The sequence below is a fragment of the Puma concolor genome, chromosome B3, assembly GCF_028749965.1.
Source record: "Puma concolor isolate L17-30 chromosome B3, mPumCon1.1.hap2, whole genome shotgun sequence".
In the NCBI taxonomy this organism is placed as follows: domain Eukaryota; kingdom Metazoa; phylum Chordata; class Mammalia; order Carnivora; family Felidae; genus Puma; species Puma concolor.
In genome coordinates this window covers 95,505,493-95,518,977 of record NC_141672.1, presented here as the reverse complement: position 1 = coordinate 95,518,977, position 13,485 = coordinate 95,505,493, and the positions used below count along the sequence as shown (strand labels likewise).

Genomic DNA, 13,485 nt, shown 5'->3' with positions numbered 1-13,485 from the left:
TTCTGGATCACACACCCTGGTTTCCCCTTGAACCTGGGGGGGGCGGGGCAGCTGGGCCCAGAGTGCATCAAAGAGCTCCCAGCAGAGCCCACTATGCTTCACCAGGGTCCTCTGATACACAGACAACTAATTCTCCTATTGAGCTTGTTGAATTAATACATTATAAAATGTCCATCCCACTTTTTAACCTGTTTAACCTCTCAGAACCATACCTCCAACCTTTAAAAAATGATCCTTGTTTCTTTTTTAAAAATATTTTTAAATGTTTATTGATTTTTTGAGAGAGAGAGAACGAGTACAAGTAGGGGAGAGTCAGAGAGAGGGAGACACAGAATCAATCCAAAGCAGGCTCCAAGCTCCAAGCTGTCAGCACAGAGACCAATGCCGGGCTTGAACCCATGAACTGCGAGACCATGACCTGAGCCAAAGTCAGATGCTTAGCTGACTGAGACACCCACGTGCCCCCATTTTTTCTTAGTTTAAGCCTTGACAGTCTCCTTCTTTCTTATCTATCCTGCTCTCACATGTGGTTTTCTTTCTTTTATTTCCCTACTGGAAATCTAAAGTGCCATCCTCTATCAGATCAAATATAGCTTCTACTGTGAATTCCAGAATGATATAGGAACTGCCTCCCCTATATTTTACTGTTTAAATTTCTCATTATAAGCATTTGTTCTTTATGAAAATCCAAAGTCAGCTGAATTTGTAAAAGAGTACATAATTATCAACATTATGAGAAGATACAAATTTGTATGAAAAGATTTGCCCCAAACCTCCTATAAATTGGTAGGCCTTCTAGTGTTTAAATTACTATTAGTTAAGGGGTTCCTGGGTGGCTCAGTCAGTTGAGTGTCTGACTTTAGCTCGGGTCATGATCTCATGGTTGGGGAGTTCGAAGCCTGTGTCAGGCTCACTGCTGTCAGTGCAGAGCCTGGAGCCTGCTTCAGATCCTCTGTCTCCTTCTCTCTCTGCCCCTATCCGCACCCCCCCTCCCAAATAAACATTTAAAGAAAAATACAAATTGTTAACTGAGGGGCCAAAAGTTGCTTTTGAAAGACAAATATATTTAGAATTTACTGGAAATTGATGACTGATCAGAAGTAAGAACTAAGCATCTTTGTAACTATGATGTATGGCCACAGGGAAAGGCCATTTAGAGCTCTGTTCCTAAAGCTGTTGTTCTCGGAAGCCCTGCAGCATTAGCGTGACTTTCAGATATAAAGAATCTCAGGCTCACCCCAGACTTAGTGACTCAGAACATGCATTTTAGCAAGATCCCTATGTGATTCAAATGCCTATGGAAGTTTGAGAAGTACTTCTCTAGACCAGAAATGGATACCTCTACATCATCCTTAATTGAGATTTTTCCAGCCTTTGCACAAGCCCTTGAAGAGCTTACTGCTTTGCAAGGCAGGCTCTTTATTTGTCAGATTTGTTTTGACTTACTTTACAAATGTATAGTGCCTGTTATGTACCTGGCACTGTTCTCAACACTTTGCAAATATCCTTTAGTCCTTCTATAGCCCTGTGAGGTAAGGACTATTATTATCCCCCTTTTACAGGATGGGAAACAGAACAGTAGGGTTAAATAAACTGCCCCAATCATACAGCCTAAGAAGACAGAGCCAAGATCTGAAGTGAGGCGGGCTGGCTCCAGACAGTTCTGATCTTGCCACTATTTCATGTTGCCTCTGATAGTTCATAAAAGTCTGCCTTCCTCCTCATAATTTCTTCCATTCGTCCCAAGTTTTTTCTTTCTTATACATGATGTCCCTCCCAATATTTGAAAGTAGTAAACATGCTAACAGTGTTTACTTCCTTCAACCCTCTTGAAGTTTTTAGAAAGACTATTTTTGAGATTTTGAAATATTTCAGGCACAGGAGAGACAATATAATAAGCATTCACATTATCCTCCACCAATGCTAAGAATAAAATACCGTAGGGGCACCTGGATAGCTCAGTCACCTGAGTGTCCAACTTCGGCTCAGGTCATAATCTGGCACGTCGTTGAGTTCCAGCCCCACATCAGGCTTTGCACTGACAGCTCGGAGCCTGGAGCCTGCTTCTGATTCTGTGTCTTCTCCCTTTCTGTGTGTTCCTCCCCCAGTCGCGTTTTCTCTGTCAAAAATAAAGATTTTAAAAAATTTTAAAAACAAACAAGATAATACAGCAGGTACACTTTTTGTGTCTGGCTCTTTCCACTAAAAATTCTGCAGAATTCATTCATATTTTGTGCACTGTAGTTGTTGGTTCTCATTGCTGTATAGTATTCTATTGTGTGAAAATGCCACGAATTACCCAAAGATCACAAAGACATTTACCTAGAGTCTTCTAAAAGCTTTTTTTTTTTTTAACCTTAACACGATATTTAAAGTTCTGTTTAAACTGGCCATTTTCCAACAGGCACATGAAAAGATGCTCAATGTCACTCCTCATCAGGGAAATACAAATCAAAACCACACTCAGGTATCACCTCACACTAGTCAGAGGGGCCAAAATGAACAAATCAGGAGACTATAGATGCTGGCAAGGATGTGGAGAAATGGGAATCCTCTTGCACTGTTGGTGGGAATGCAAACTGGTGAGGCCACTCTGGAAAACAGTGTGGAGGTTCCTCAAAAAATTAAAAACAGATCTACCCTACTACCCAGCAATAGCACTGCTAGGAATTTACCCAAGGGATACAGGAGTGCTGATGCATAGGGGCACTTGTACCCCAATGTTTATAGCAGCACTTTTAACAATAGCCAAATTATGGAAAGGACCTAAATGTCCATCAACTGATGAATGGGTAAATAAGTTGTTGTTTATATACACAATGGAATACTACTTGGCAATGAGAAAGAATGAAATGTGGCCTTTTGTAGCAACGTGGATGGAACTGGAGAGTGTGATGCTAAGTGAAATAAGTCATACAGAGAAGGACAGATACCATATGTTTTCACTCTTATGTGGATCCTGAGAAACTTAACAGAAGACCATGGGAGGGGAAGGAAAAAAAAGAGAGGGAGGGAGACAAACCATAAGAGACTCTTAAAAACAGAACAAACTGAGGGTTGATGGGGGGTGGGAGGGAGGGGAAAGTGGGTGATGGGTATTGAGAGGGCACCACTGGGTGTTGTATGGAAACCAATTTGACAATAAATTTCATATTTAAAAAAATTTAAAAAAAAACAAAGTATGCTTAGCGATAGAAAAAAAATTAAAAAAAAATAAAACTGGCCATTTACCACTACTGGTGGGAATGCAAACTTGGTGCTGCCCCTGTGAAAACTGTGTGAAGTTTCCTCAAAAAATTAGGGACACCGGGTGGCTCAGTCAGTTAAGTGCCCAACTCGTTTTATTTTGTTTTTGATGTCTGCTCTTATTTGTTACTCTTAGAAAAATCTCCTTTTTGACTGGACTCAGACTCAGAGGTAGAAGCTCTCAGAGAGGACAGCCTCTGTCTCTTGGCAATCTGTTCCTGGCGTTTTACTTTGGCCTCCTTCATTCTCTTGGCCAAAAGTTTAGCATTTTCTGCAGCCTCTTCCTTATTTTTCTTAGTATTGTGTTTCTTCAAAGCAGTACGCCAATGTTTGTGTTGGAGGACACGTGGAATAACAAGACGTTGAATCTTGGGTGCTTTGGTTCTTGGTTTCTTATCTTTGTTTAGGGCCTTCCTTATAGCATACTGGCGGACGTCGTCATCTTTAAAGAGATTGAAAAGTTTGCAGATTCTGCGAGCTCTTTTGGGCCCCAGGTGATGAGGCACAGTAGTACCAGTGAGTCCAGGAATATCCTTCTCCCCCTTTTCCACAATGATCAAGTTGAGAACACTGATATTGGCAGCCACAGTGCAACCCCGAACAGATTCACGCTTCTTCCCCCCAGTCCTCCTTGGTCGGTAGCAGGAATGCCCCTTACTCAGCAGCAGGCAGACACAGCCATGGGTCAAGACACCCTGCTTCATGGAGAAGGTCTCTTTGTCATTTCCACCACTGATTTGGACCACATATCCTTCCATTCTTCACCCAGAGAATCAGCAGCACCTTCTGTGGCCATTAACTTTTCATAAAAGGTATGGAGTTTGTCTTCATCATTCTCTCTCTCCCTTCCTTTGCCCCTCCCCTGGTCATGTGCACTTTCACTCTTCCTCAAAAAATAAAAATTTTTTAAAAATTAAAAAAAAAATAGAACTACCCTATGACCCAGCAATTGTGCTACTACGTATTTACTCAAAGAATGTAAAAATGCTAACATAAAAAAGCTAATTGAAAGGGATACATACACCCTTGATGTTGATAGCAGCATTATTTACAATAGTAAAATTATAGAAAGAGTCCAAATGTCCACTGACGAGTGAATGGAGAAAGAAAATATTATACACACACACACACACACACACACACACACACACACACACACAATGGAATATTACTCAGCCATCAAAAAGAATTAAATCTTGCCATTTGCAATGACGTGGATGAAACTAGAGTATGTTGGGGCACCTGGATAGCTCAGTTGGTTAAGTGTCCAGCTTCAGCTCAGGTCATGATCTCATGGTTCATGGGTTCAAGCCCAGCGTCGGGGTCTGGGCTGACAGATCAGAGGTTGGAACCTGCTTGTGATTCTGTGTCTCCTTCTCTCTCTGCCCCTCCCCTACTTATGCTCTGTCTCTCTCAAAAATAAGAAAAAGAAACTAGAGTATATTATGTGAAATAGGTCAGAGAAAGACAAATACCATATGATTTCACTCAAATGTGGAATTTAAGAAGCAAAGCAAATGATTATAGGAAGAAAAAAGAAGCAAACCAAGAAACAGACTCTTTTAAAAAAATGTTTATTTTTGGGGCGCCTGGGTGGCGCAGTCGGTTAGGCGTCCGACTTCAGCCAGGTCACGATCTCGCGGTCCGTGAGTTCGAGCCCCGCGTCAGGCTCTGGGCTGATGGCTCGGAGCCTGGAGCCTGTTTCTGATTCTGTGTCTCCCTCTCTCTCTGCCCCTCCCCCGTTCATGCTCTGTCTCTCTCTGTCCCAAAAATAAATAAACGTTGAAAAAAAAAAAATTAAAAAAAAAATGTTTATTTTTGAGAGCATGAGCAGGGGAGGGGCAAAAAGAGGGGGAGAGAAAGAGAATCCCAAGCAGGCTGCAGACTGGGGGGATGTGGAGCTCTAACCCACGAACCATGAGATTATGACCTGATCCAAAATCAAGATTCATACCGATAACCTACTGAGCCACTTAGGAGCCCTGAAACAGACTCTTAACTATAAAGAACAAATTGATTATTAACGGGGGGAGGTGGGTGGGGAGATGGTTGAAATAGGTGATGGGGATTAATTACTGCCCTTGCTGTGATGAGCACCAGGTGTTGTGAATCACTAAATTGTACACCTGAAACTAATACTACACTGTAGATTAACTAACTTGAATTTATTTATTTGTTTGTATTTATTTTTGAAAGAGACAGAGCATGAGTGGGGGAGGGGCAGAGAGAGAGAGAAAGACACAGAATCTGAAGCAGGCTCCAGGCTCTGAGCTGTCAGCACAGAGCCCGACGTGGGGCTTGAACTCGTGAACCATGAGATCATGACCTGAGCCGAAGTCGGACGCTTAACCGACTGAGCCACCCAGGCACCCCAACTAACTGGAATTAAAAAATAAAATTGTCCCTTTTCTATATCTTCAAATGTATGGGGATGAATGAATACACACACACACACACACACACACACACACACACACACAGTGTTTTTTTATCCACTAGTGTTTTTATCCACAGTGTTTTTTTATCCACTAGTAAAAAAATTCCATACATGATTTTTAAAATTTTTTTAATTTCAACCCCAGTATAGTAAATATACTGTGTTTATATAAACAGATGTACAATATGATTCAAAAATTCGAAACATTACTCAGTGCTCATCATGAGTATATTCTTAATCTTATTCACCTGTTTCAACCATCTCCACTTCCCCTCTGATACACTTTATTTTTAAAAAAAATTTTAAGGTTTATTTTATTTTTAAGAGACAGGGAATGAGCGAGGGAGGTGCAGAGAGAGAGAGAGAGAGAGAGAGAGAGAGAGAGAGAGACAGAATCTGAAGCAGTTTCCAGACTCTGAGTTGTCAGCACAGAACCTGATGTAGGGCTTGAACCTAGGAACTGTGAGATGGTGACCTGAGCTAAAGTTGGGTGCTTAACTGAGCTCCCCAGGTGCCCCTGATATACTTTAGTTTAAACAAGTACCCTAAGCTATTTTTTTTCAACAAGAACATTTCTTACCTAAAGTATACCTCAGAATACATGGTTCTAAAAGATATATATAAAACATTCCATCCAAGACCTTTTCCTCAAGTACATACAGAAGAAACCCCTGGTTAAATCACATAAAAAAGAGACCTAACAAATATTGCAGACCTAAGAAGGACTGAAATCATCCGGCACCTGGGTGGCTCAGTCAAGCATCTGACTCTTGATTTCAGCTCAGGGTATGATCTCTTGGTTTGTGAGATGGAGCCCCTACATCAGGCTCTGCACTGTCAGCGGAAAGCCTGCTTGAGATTCTCTCTCTGCCCCTCCCCTGCTCATGCTGTCTCTCTAAATAAGTAAACTTAAAAAAAAGTCTAAAATCATACCAAGTATATTTTCCAACCACAGTCTTTTGTACAAAACCAACGATCAACAATAAAACAAAGCTGGAATATCTACAATGTAAATATTAAATATTTAAAAATTAAGCAACACACTACACAAGCAGTGGACCAAATAAGAAATCAAACTGCCAATCAAAATATGTCCTATAACAAAAGAAAAAGAAAACACAATATTCCAAAACCTATGGGATGCATCAAAAGCAGATGTTAGAGTGAAATTTATGCTATAAATGCTTCTATTAAGAAAAAATTGAATGTTACACCATAAGAAACTAGAAAAAAGGAAACTTAGCTGAAATTTAGTAGAGGAGGGAAATAACAGAGGAAAATCAGAGATAAAATAGACCAGAATAATCAATTACATAACATTGAAAGTAATGACCAGTTTTGCAAACAATAAAAAATAAGGAAAATGGCAATGCTTTAACTACTGTAACTAAGACAAAAAAAGAGAGAATACTCAAACACCAAAATGAGAAATGGAAGAGAAAACAATATAGCAGAACCACAGAAATATAGTATAACAGATTACTATAAACAATTATATACTAACAAATCAGATAACTTAGAGTGAAAAAAAAAATCAGATAATGCCCAAGTTACCATGATTGAATCATCAATCTTGAATTCAAGAAGTAGGAAATCTTGGACCAAAAGCATGAATGAAAGTTGAATTAGGAATCAAGAATCTGCCAGCAGAGAAAAGCCCAAGACCACAAGATTTCATTGACAAATGCTATCAAACATTTAAACCAATAATTACTACAATTTTTATCAAAATCTTACAAATAATGGAATAGAGGCAACATATTCACAATCATTCTCTGAGGCCAGTATACTCTGTTACCAAAGCAGGATAAAAAAAAAATACAAGAATAAAGTCTAGTTTGTCCGATATAAATCCTGCTACTCTGACTTTGTTTTCACATCCATTTACATGATACATCCAAACATGATTTTTTATTTAAGTTTATTTATTTAAGAGAGAAAGCACGAGAGGACAAGGGGCAAAGAGAGACAGAGAATCCAACCAGGCTCAGTGCTGTCAGTGCAGAGCCCGATGTAGGACTCGAGCTCATGAATTGTGAGATCATGACCTGAACTGAAATCAAGAGTTGGATGCTTAACTGACTGAGCCATGCAGGCCCCCCACAAACATGATTTTTTTAATCATTGTTTTGTTGCTAACTTCTAACTTAACTGGATTCTTATTAGGAAATGTGGTCCAAATGTTATTTATTCTTGGCATGTGTTGATATTTGCCTTGTGGCCGGGACTTATGTGTGCTTGAAAGGATTTTTTAAATTAGGTTCAGAGTTCCATATTTCTTTTTCTTTTTTTTTAATTTTTTTTTTCAACATTTATTTATTTTTGGGACAGAGAGAGACAGAGCATGAACGGGCGAGGGGCAGAGAGAGAGGGAGACACAGAATCGGAAACAGGCTCCAGGCTCTGAGCCATCAGCCCAGAGCCTGACGCGGGGCTCGAACTCACGGACCGCAAGATCGTGACCTGGCTGAAGTCGGACGCTCAACCGACTGCGCCACCCAGGCTCCCCCAGAGTTCCATATTTCATTTAGATATAATTTATTAATTGTGTTGTTCAAATATTATATACTCTTAATAAGTTTTTGTTTGCTTTTTCAAAATAACTGAAGGATGTGTGTTAAAAGATTGTGATTTTGGTCAAAATTTTCTAGCAATTGTCATTTTTAATTTCCATAATTTGAAGCTATGTGTGCAATTTTGTATCTAGTGCAATCTAGTGAATTGCACAATTCACTAGAACAATCTAGTGAATTGTTCCTTTTATCATACGGAGAATCTTCTATTCGTAAAAATGCTTTTCACTTTAAGTGAAATATTAGACTAATTTATCTACCTAATATTGATAAAACTATGCCAGCTTTCTTTTGGATGATATTCTTTGTATATTTTCTATCCCTTTCTTTTTCTTTTGAATGTCATTATGTGATATTCGATAAATACAAAGGACTATATGTCAGATATATGGAAGTCATTAAGCATAATAAATGAATAACTGGGAAATTATCACCCAACTTATAAATTTAAACATGACCAGTACAGTTAAATCTATCTGTGTGCTCTTTCCATCTATCTTTTTGCCTTACCCTCCTTTTTTTTAAATATATGAAATTTATTGTCAAATTGGTTTGCATTAAACACCCCGTGCTCATCCCAAAAGATGCCCTCTTCAATACCCATCATCCACCCTCCCTTCCCTCCCACTCCCCATCAGCCCTCAGTTTGTTCTCCTTTTTTTAAGAGTCTGTTATGCTTTGGCTCTCTCCCACTCTAACCTCTCTCTCTTTTTTTTTTTTTCCTTCCCCTCCCCATGGGTTCCTGTTAAGTTTCTCAGGATCCACATAAGAGTGAAAACACGTGGTATCTGTCTTTCTCTGTATGGCTTATTTCACTTAGCATCACACTCTCCAGTTCCGTCCACGTTGCTACAAAGGGCCATATTTCATTCTTTTTCATTGCCACGTAGTACTCCATTGTGTATATAAACCACAATTTCTTTATCCATTCATCAGTTGATGGACATTTAGGCTCTTTCCATAATTTGGCTATTGTTGAGAGTGCTGCTATAAACATTGGGGTACAAGTGCCCCTATGCATCAGTACTCTTGTATCCCTTGGGTAAATTCCTAGCAGTGCTACCGCTGGGTCATAGGGTAGGTCTATTTTTTAATTTTTTGAGGAACCTCCACACTGTTTTCCAGAGTGGCTGCACCAGTTTGCATTCCCACCAACAGTGCAAGAGGGTTCCCGTTTCTCCACATCCTCTCCAGCATCTATAGTCTCCTGATTTGTTCATTTTGGCCCCTCTGACTGGCATGAGGTGATATCTGAGGGTGGTTCTGATTTGTATTTCTCTGATGAGGAGCGACATTGAGCATCTTTTCATGTGCCTCTTGGCCATCCAGATGTCTTCTTTAGAGAAGTGTCTCTTCATGTTTTCTGCCAATTTCTTCACTGGATTACTGGTTTTTCAGGTGTGGAGTTTGGTGAGCTCTGTATAGATTTTGGATACTAGCCCTTTGTCCGATAGGTCATTTGCAAATATCTTTTCCCATTCCGTTGGTTGCCTTTTAGTTCTGTTGATTGTTTCCTTTGCTGTGCAGAAGCTTTTTATCTTCATGAGGTCCCAAGAGTTCATTTTTGCTTTTAATTCCCTTGCCTTTGGGGATGTGTCAAGTAAGAAATTGCTACGGCTGAGGTCAGAGAGGTCTTTTCCTGCTTTCTCCTCTAGGGTTTTGATGGTTTCCTGTCTCACATTCAGGTCCTTTATCCATTTTGAGTTTATTTTTGTGAATGGTGTGAGAAAGTGGTCTAGTTTCAACCTTCTGCATGTTGCTGTCCAGTTCTCCCAGCACCATTTGTTAAAGAGACTGTCTTTTTTCCATTGGATGTTCTTTCCTGCTTTGTCAAAGATTAGTTGGCCATCCTTCTGTGGGTCTAGTTCTGGGTTTCTATTCTATTCCATTGGTCTATGTGCCTGTTTTTGTGCCAATACCATGCTGTCTTGATGATTACAGCTTTGTAGTAGAGGCTAAAGTCTGGGATTGTGATGCCTCCTGCTTTGGTCTTCTTCTTCAAAATTACTTTGGCTATTCGGGGCCTTTTGTGGTTCCATACAAATTTTAGGATTGCTTGTTCTGGCTTCGAGAAGAATGCTGGTGCGATTTTGATTGGGATTGCATTGACTGTGTAGACAGCTTTGGGTAGTATTGACATTTTGACAATATTTATTCTTCCAACCCATGAGCACGGAATGTTTTTCCATTTCTTTATAGCTTCTTCAATTTCCTTCATAAGCTTTCTATAGTTTTCAGCATACAGATCTTTTACATCTTTGGTTAGACTTATTCCTAGGTATTTTATGCTTCTTGGTGCAATTGTGAATGGGATCAGTTTCTTTATTTGTCTTTCTGTTGCTTCATTATTAGTGTATAAGAATGCAACTGATTTCTGTACATTGATTTTGTATCCTGCGACTTGGCTGAATTCATGCATCAGTTCTAGCAGACTTTGGTGGAGTCTCTCGGGTTTTCCATGTAGAATATCATGTCATCTGCAAAAAGTGAAAGCTTGACTTCATCTTTGCCAATTTTGATGCCTTTGATTTCCTTTTGTTGTCTGATTGCTGATGCTAGCACTTCCAACGCTACGTTAAACAACAGCGGTGAGAGTGGACATCCCTGTCGTGTTCCTGATCTCAGGGGGAAAGCTCTCAGTGTTTCCCCATTGAGGATGATGTTAGCTGTGGGCTTTTCATAAATGGCTTTTATGATCTTCAAGTATATTCCTTCTATCCCGACTTTCTCGAGGGTTTTTATTAAGAAAGGATGCTGAGTTTTGTCAAATGCTTTTTCTGCATCGATTGACAGGGTCATATAATTCTTATCTTTTCTTTTATTAATGTGATGTATCACGTTGATTGATTTGCAAATGTTGAACCAGCCCTGCAGCCCAGGAATGAATCCCACTTGATCATGGTGAATAATTCTTTTTATATGCTGTTGAATTCGATTTGCTAGTCTTATTGAGAATTTTTGCATCCATATTCATCAGGGATATTGGCCTGTAGTTCTCTGTTTTTACTGGGTCTCTGTCTGGTTTAGGAATCAAAGTAATACTGCTTCATAGAATGAGTCTGGAAGTTTTCCTTCCCTTTCTATTTTTTGGAATAGCTTGAGAAGGATAGGTATTATCTCTGCTTTCAACATCTGGTAGAACTCCCCTGGGAAGCCATCTGGTCCTGGACTCTTATTTGTTGGGAGATTTTTGATAACTGATTCAATTTCTTCGCTGGTTATGGGTCTGTTCAAGCTTTCTATTTCCTCCTGATTGAGTTTTGGAAGTGTGTGGGTGTTTAGGAATTTGTCCATTTCTTCCAGGTTGTCCAGTTTGCTGGCATATAGTTTTTCATAGTATTCCCTGATAATTGCTTGTATTTCTTAGGGATTGGTTGTAATAATTCCATTTTCACTCATGATGTTATCTCTTTGGGTCATCTCCCTTTTCTTTTTGAGAAGCCTGGCTAGAGGTTTATCAATTTTGTTTGTTTTTTCAAAAAACCAACTGTTGGTTTCATTGATCTGCTCTACAGTTTTTTTTAGATTCTATATTGTTTATTTCTGCTCTGATCTTTATTATTTCTCTTCTTCTGCTGGGTTTGGGGTGTCTTTGCTGTTCTGCTTCTATTTCCTTTAGGGGTGCTGTTAGATTTTGTATTTGGGATTTTTCTTGTTTCTTGAGACAGGCCTGGATTGCAATGTATTTTCCTCTCAGGACTTCCTTTGCTGCATCCCAAAGCATTTGGATTGTTGTATTTTCCTTTTCATTTGCTTCCATATATTTTTTAATTTCTTCTCTAATTGCCTGGTTGACCCATTCATTCTGTAGGAGGGTGTTCTTTAACCTCCATGCTTTTGGAGGTTTTCTAGACTTTTTCCTGTGGTTGATTTCAAGCTTCATAGCATTGTGGTCCGAAAGTATGCATGGTATGATCTCAATTCTTGTATACTTACGAAGGGCTGTTTTGTGACCCAGTATGTGATCTATCTTGGAGAATGTTCCATGTGCACTCGAGAAGAAAGTATATTCTGTTACTTTGGGATGCAGGGTTCTAAATACATCTGTCAAGTCCATCTAATCCAATGTATCATTCACGGCCCTTGTTTCTTTATTGGCCATGTGTCTAGATGATCTATCCATTGCTGTGAGTGGGGTGTTAAAGTCCCCTGCAATTACCACATTCTTATCAATAAGGTTGCTTATGTTTGTGAGTAATTGTTTTATATATTTGGGGGCTTCCGTATTCGGTGCATAGACATTTATAATTGTTAGCACTTCCTGATGGATAGACCCTGTAATTATTATATAATGCCCATCTTCATCTCTTGTTATAGCCTTTAATTTAAAGTCTAGTTTGTCTGATATAAGTATGGCTACTCCAGCTCTCTTTTGACTTCCAGTAGCATGATAGATAGTTCTCCATCCCCTCACTTTCAATCTGAAGGTGTCCTCAGGTCTAAAATGAGTCTCTTGTAGACAGTAAATAGATGGGTCTTGTTTTTTTATCCATTCTGATACCCTATGTCTTTTGGTTGGCACATTTAGTCCATTTACATTCAGTGTTATTATAGAAAGATATGGGTTTAGAGTCATTGTGATGTCTATAGGTTTCATGCTTGTAGCGATGTCTCTGGTACTTTGTCTCACAGGATCCCCCTTAGGATCTCTTGTAGGGCTGGTTTAGTGGTGATGAATTCCTTCGGTTTTTGTTTGTTTGGGAAGACTTTTATCTCTCCTTCTATTCTAAATGACAGTTTTGCTGGATAAAGGATTCTCGACTGCATATTTTTTCTGTTCATCACATTGAAGACTTCCTGTCATTCCTTTCTGGCCTGCCAAGTTTCAGTAGAGAGATCGGTCACGAGTCTTATAGGTGTCCCTTTATATGTTAGAGCACGTTTATCCCTAGCTGCTTTCAGAATTTTCTCTTCATCCTTGTATTTTGCCAGTTTCACTATGATATGTTGTGCAGAAGATTGATTCAAGTTACGTCTGAAGGGAGTTCTCTGTGCCTCTTGGATTTCAATGCCTTTTTCCTTCCCCAGATCAGGGAAGTTCTCAGCTATTATTTCTTCAAGTACACCTTCAGCACGTTTCCCTCCCTCTTCCTCCTCTGGAATACCAATTATGCGTAGATTATTTCTCTTTAGTGCATGACTTAGTTCTCTAATTTTCCCCTCATACTCTTGGATTTTTTTCCTCTCTTTTTCTCAGGTTCCTCTTTTTCCATAATTTTATCTTCTAGT

At 39.4% G+C, this 13,485-nt stretch overlaps 1 protein-coding gene and 1 pseudogene across 2 annotated transcripts in view; one reads left to right on the top strand and one right to left on the bottom strand.

The window, feature by feature from the left end:
• The window catches only part of USP50 (ubiquitin specific peptidase 50), a 41,863-nt gene that overhangs the window by 13,480 nt on the left and 14,898 nt on the right, over positions 1-13,485 (top strand). The window lies entirely within an intron of this gene.
• Positions 3,366-6,286, bottom strand: LOC147580217 (small ribosomal subunit protein eS6 pseudogene; annotated as a pseudogene).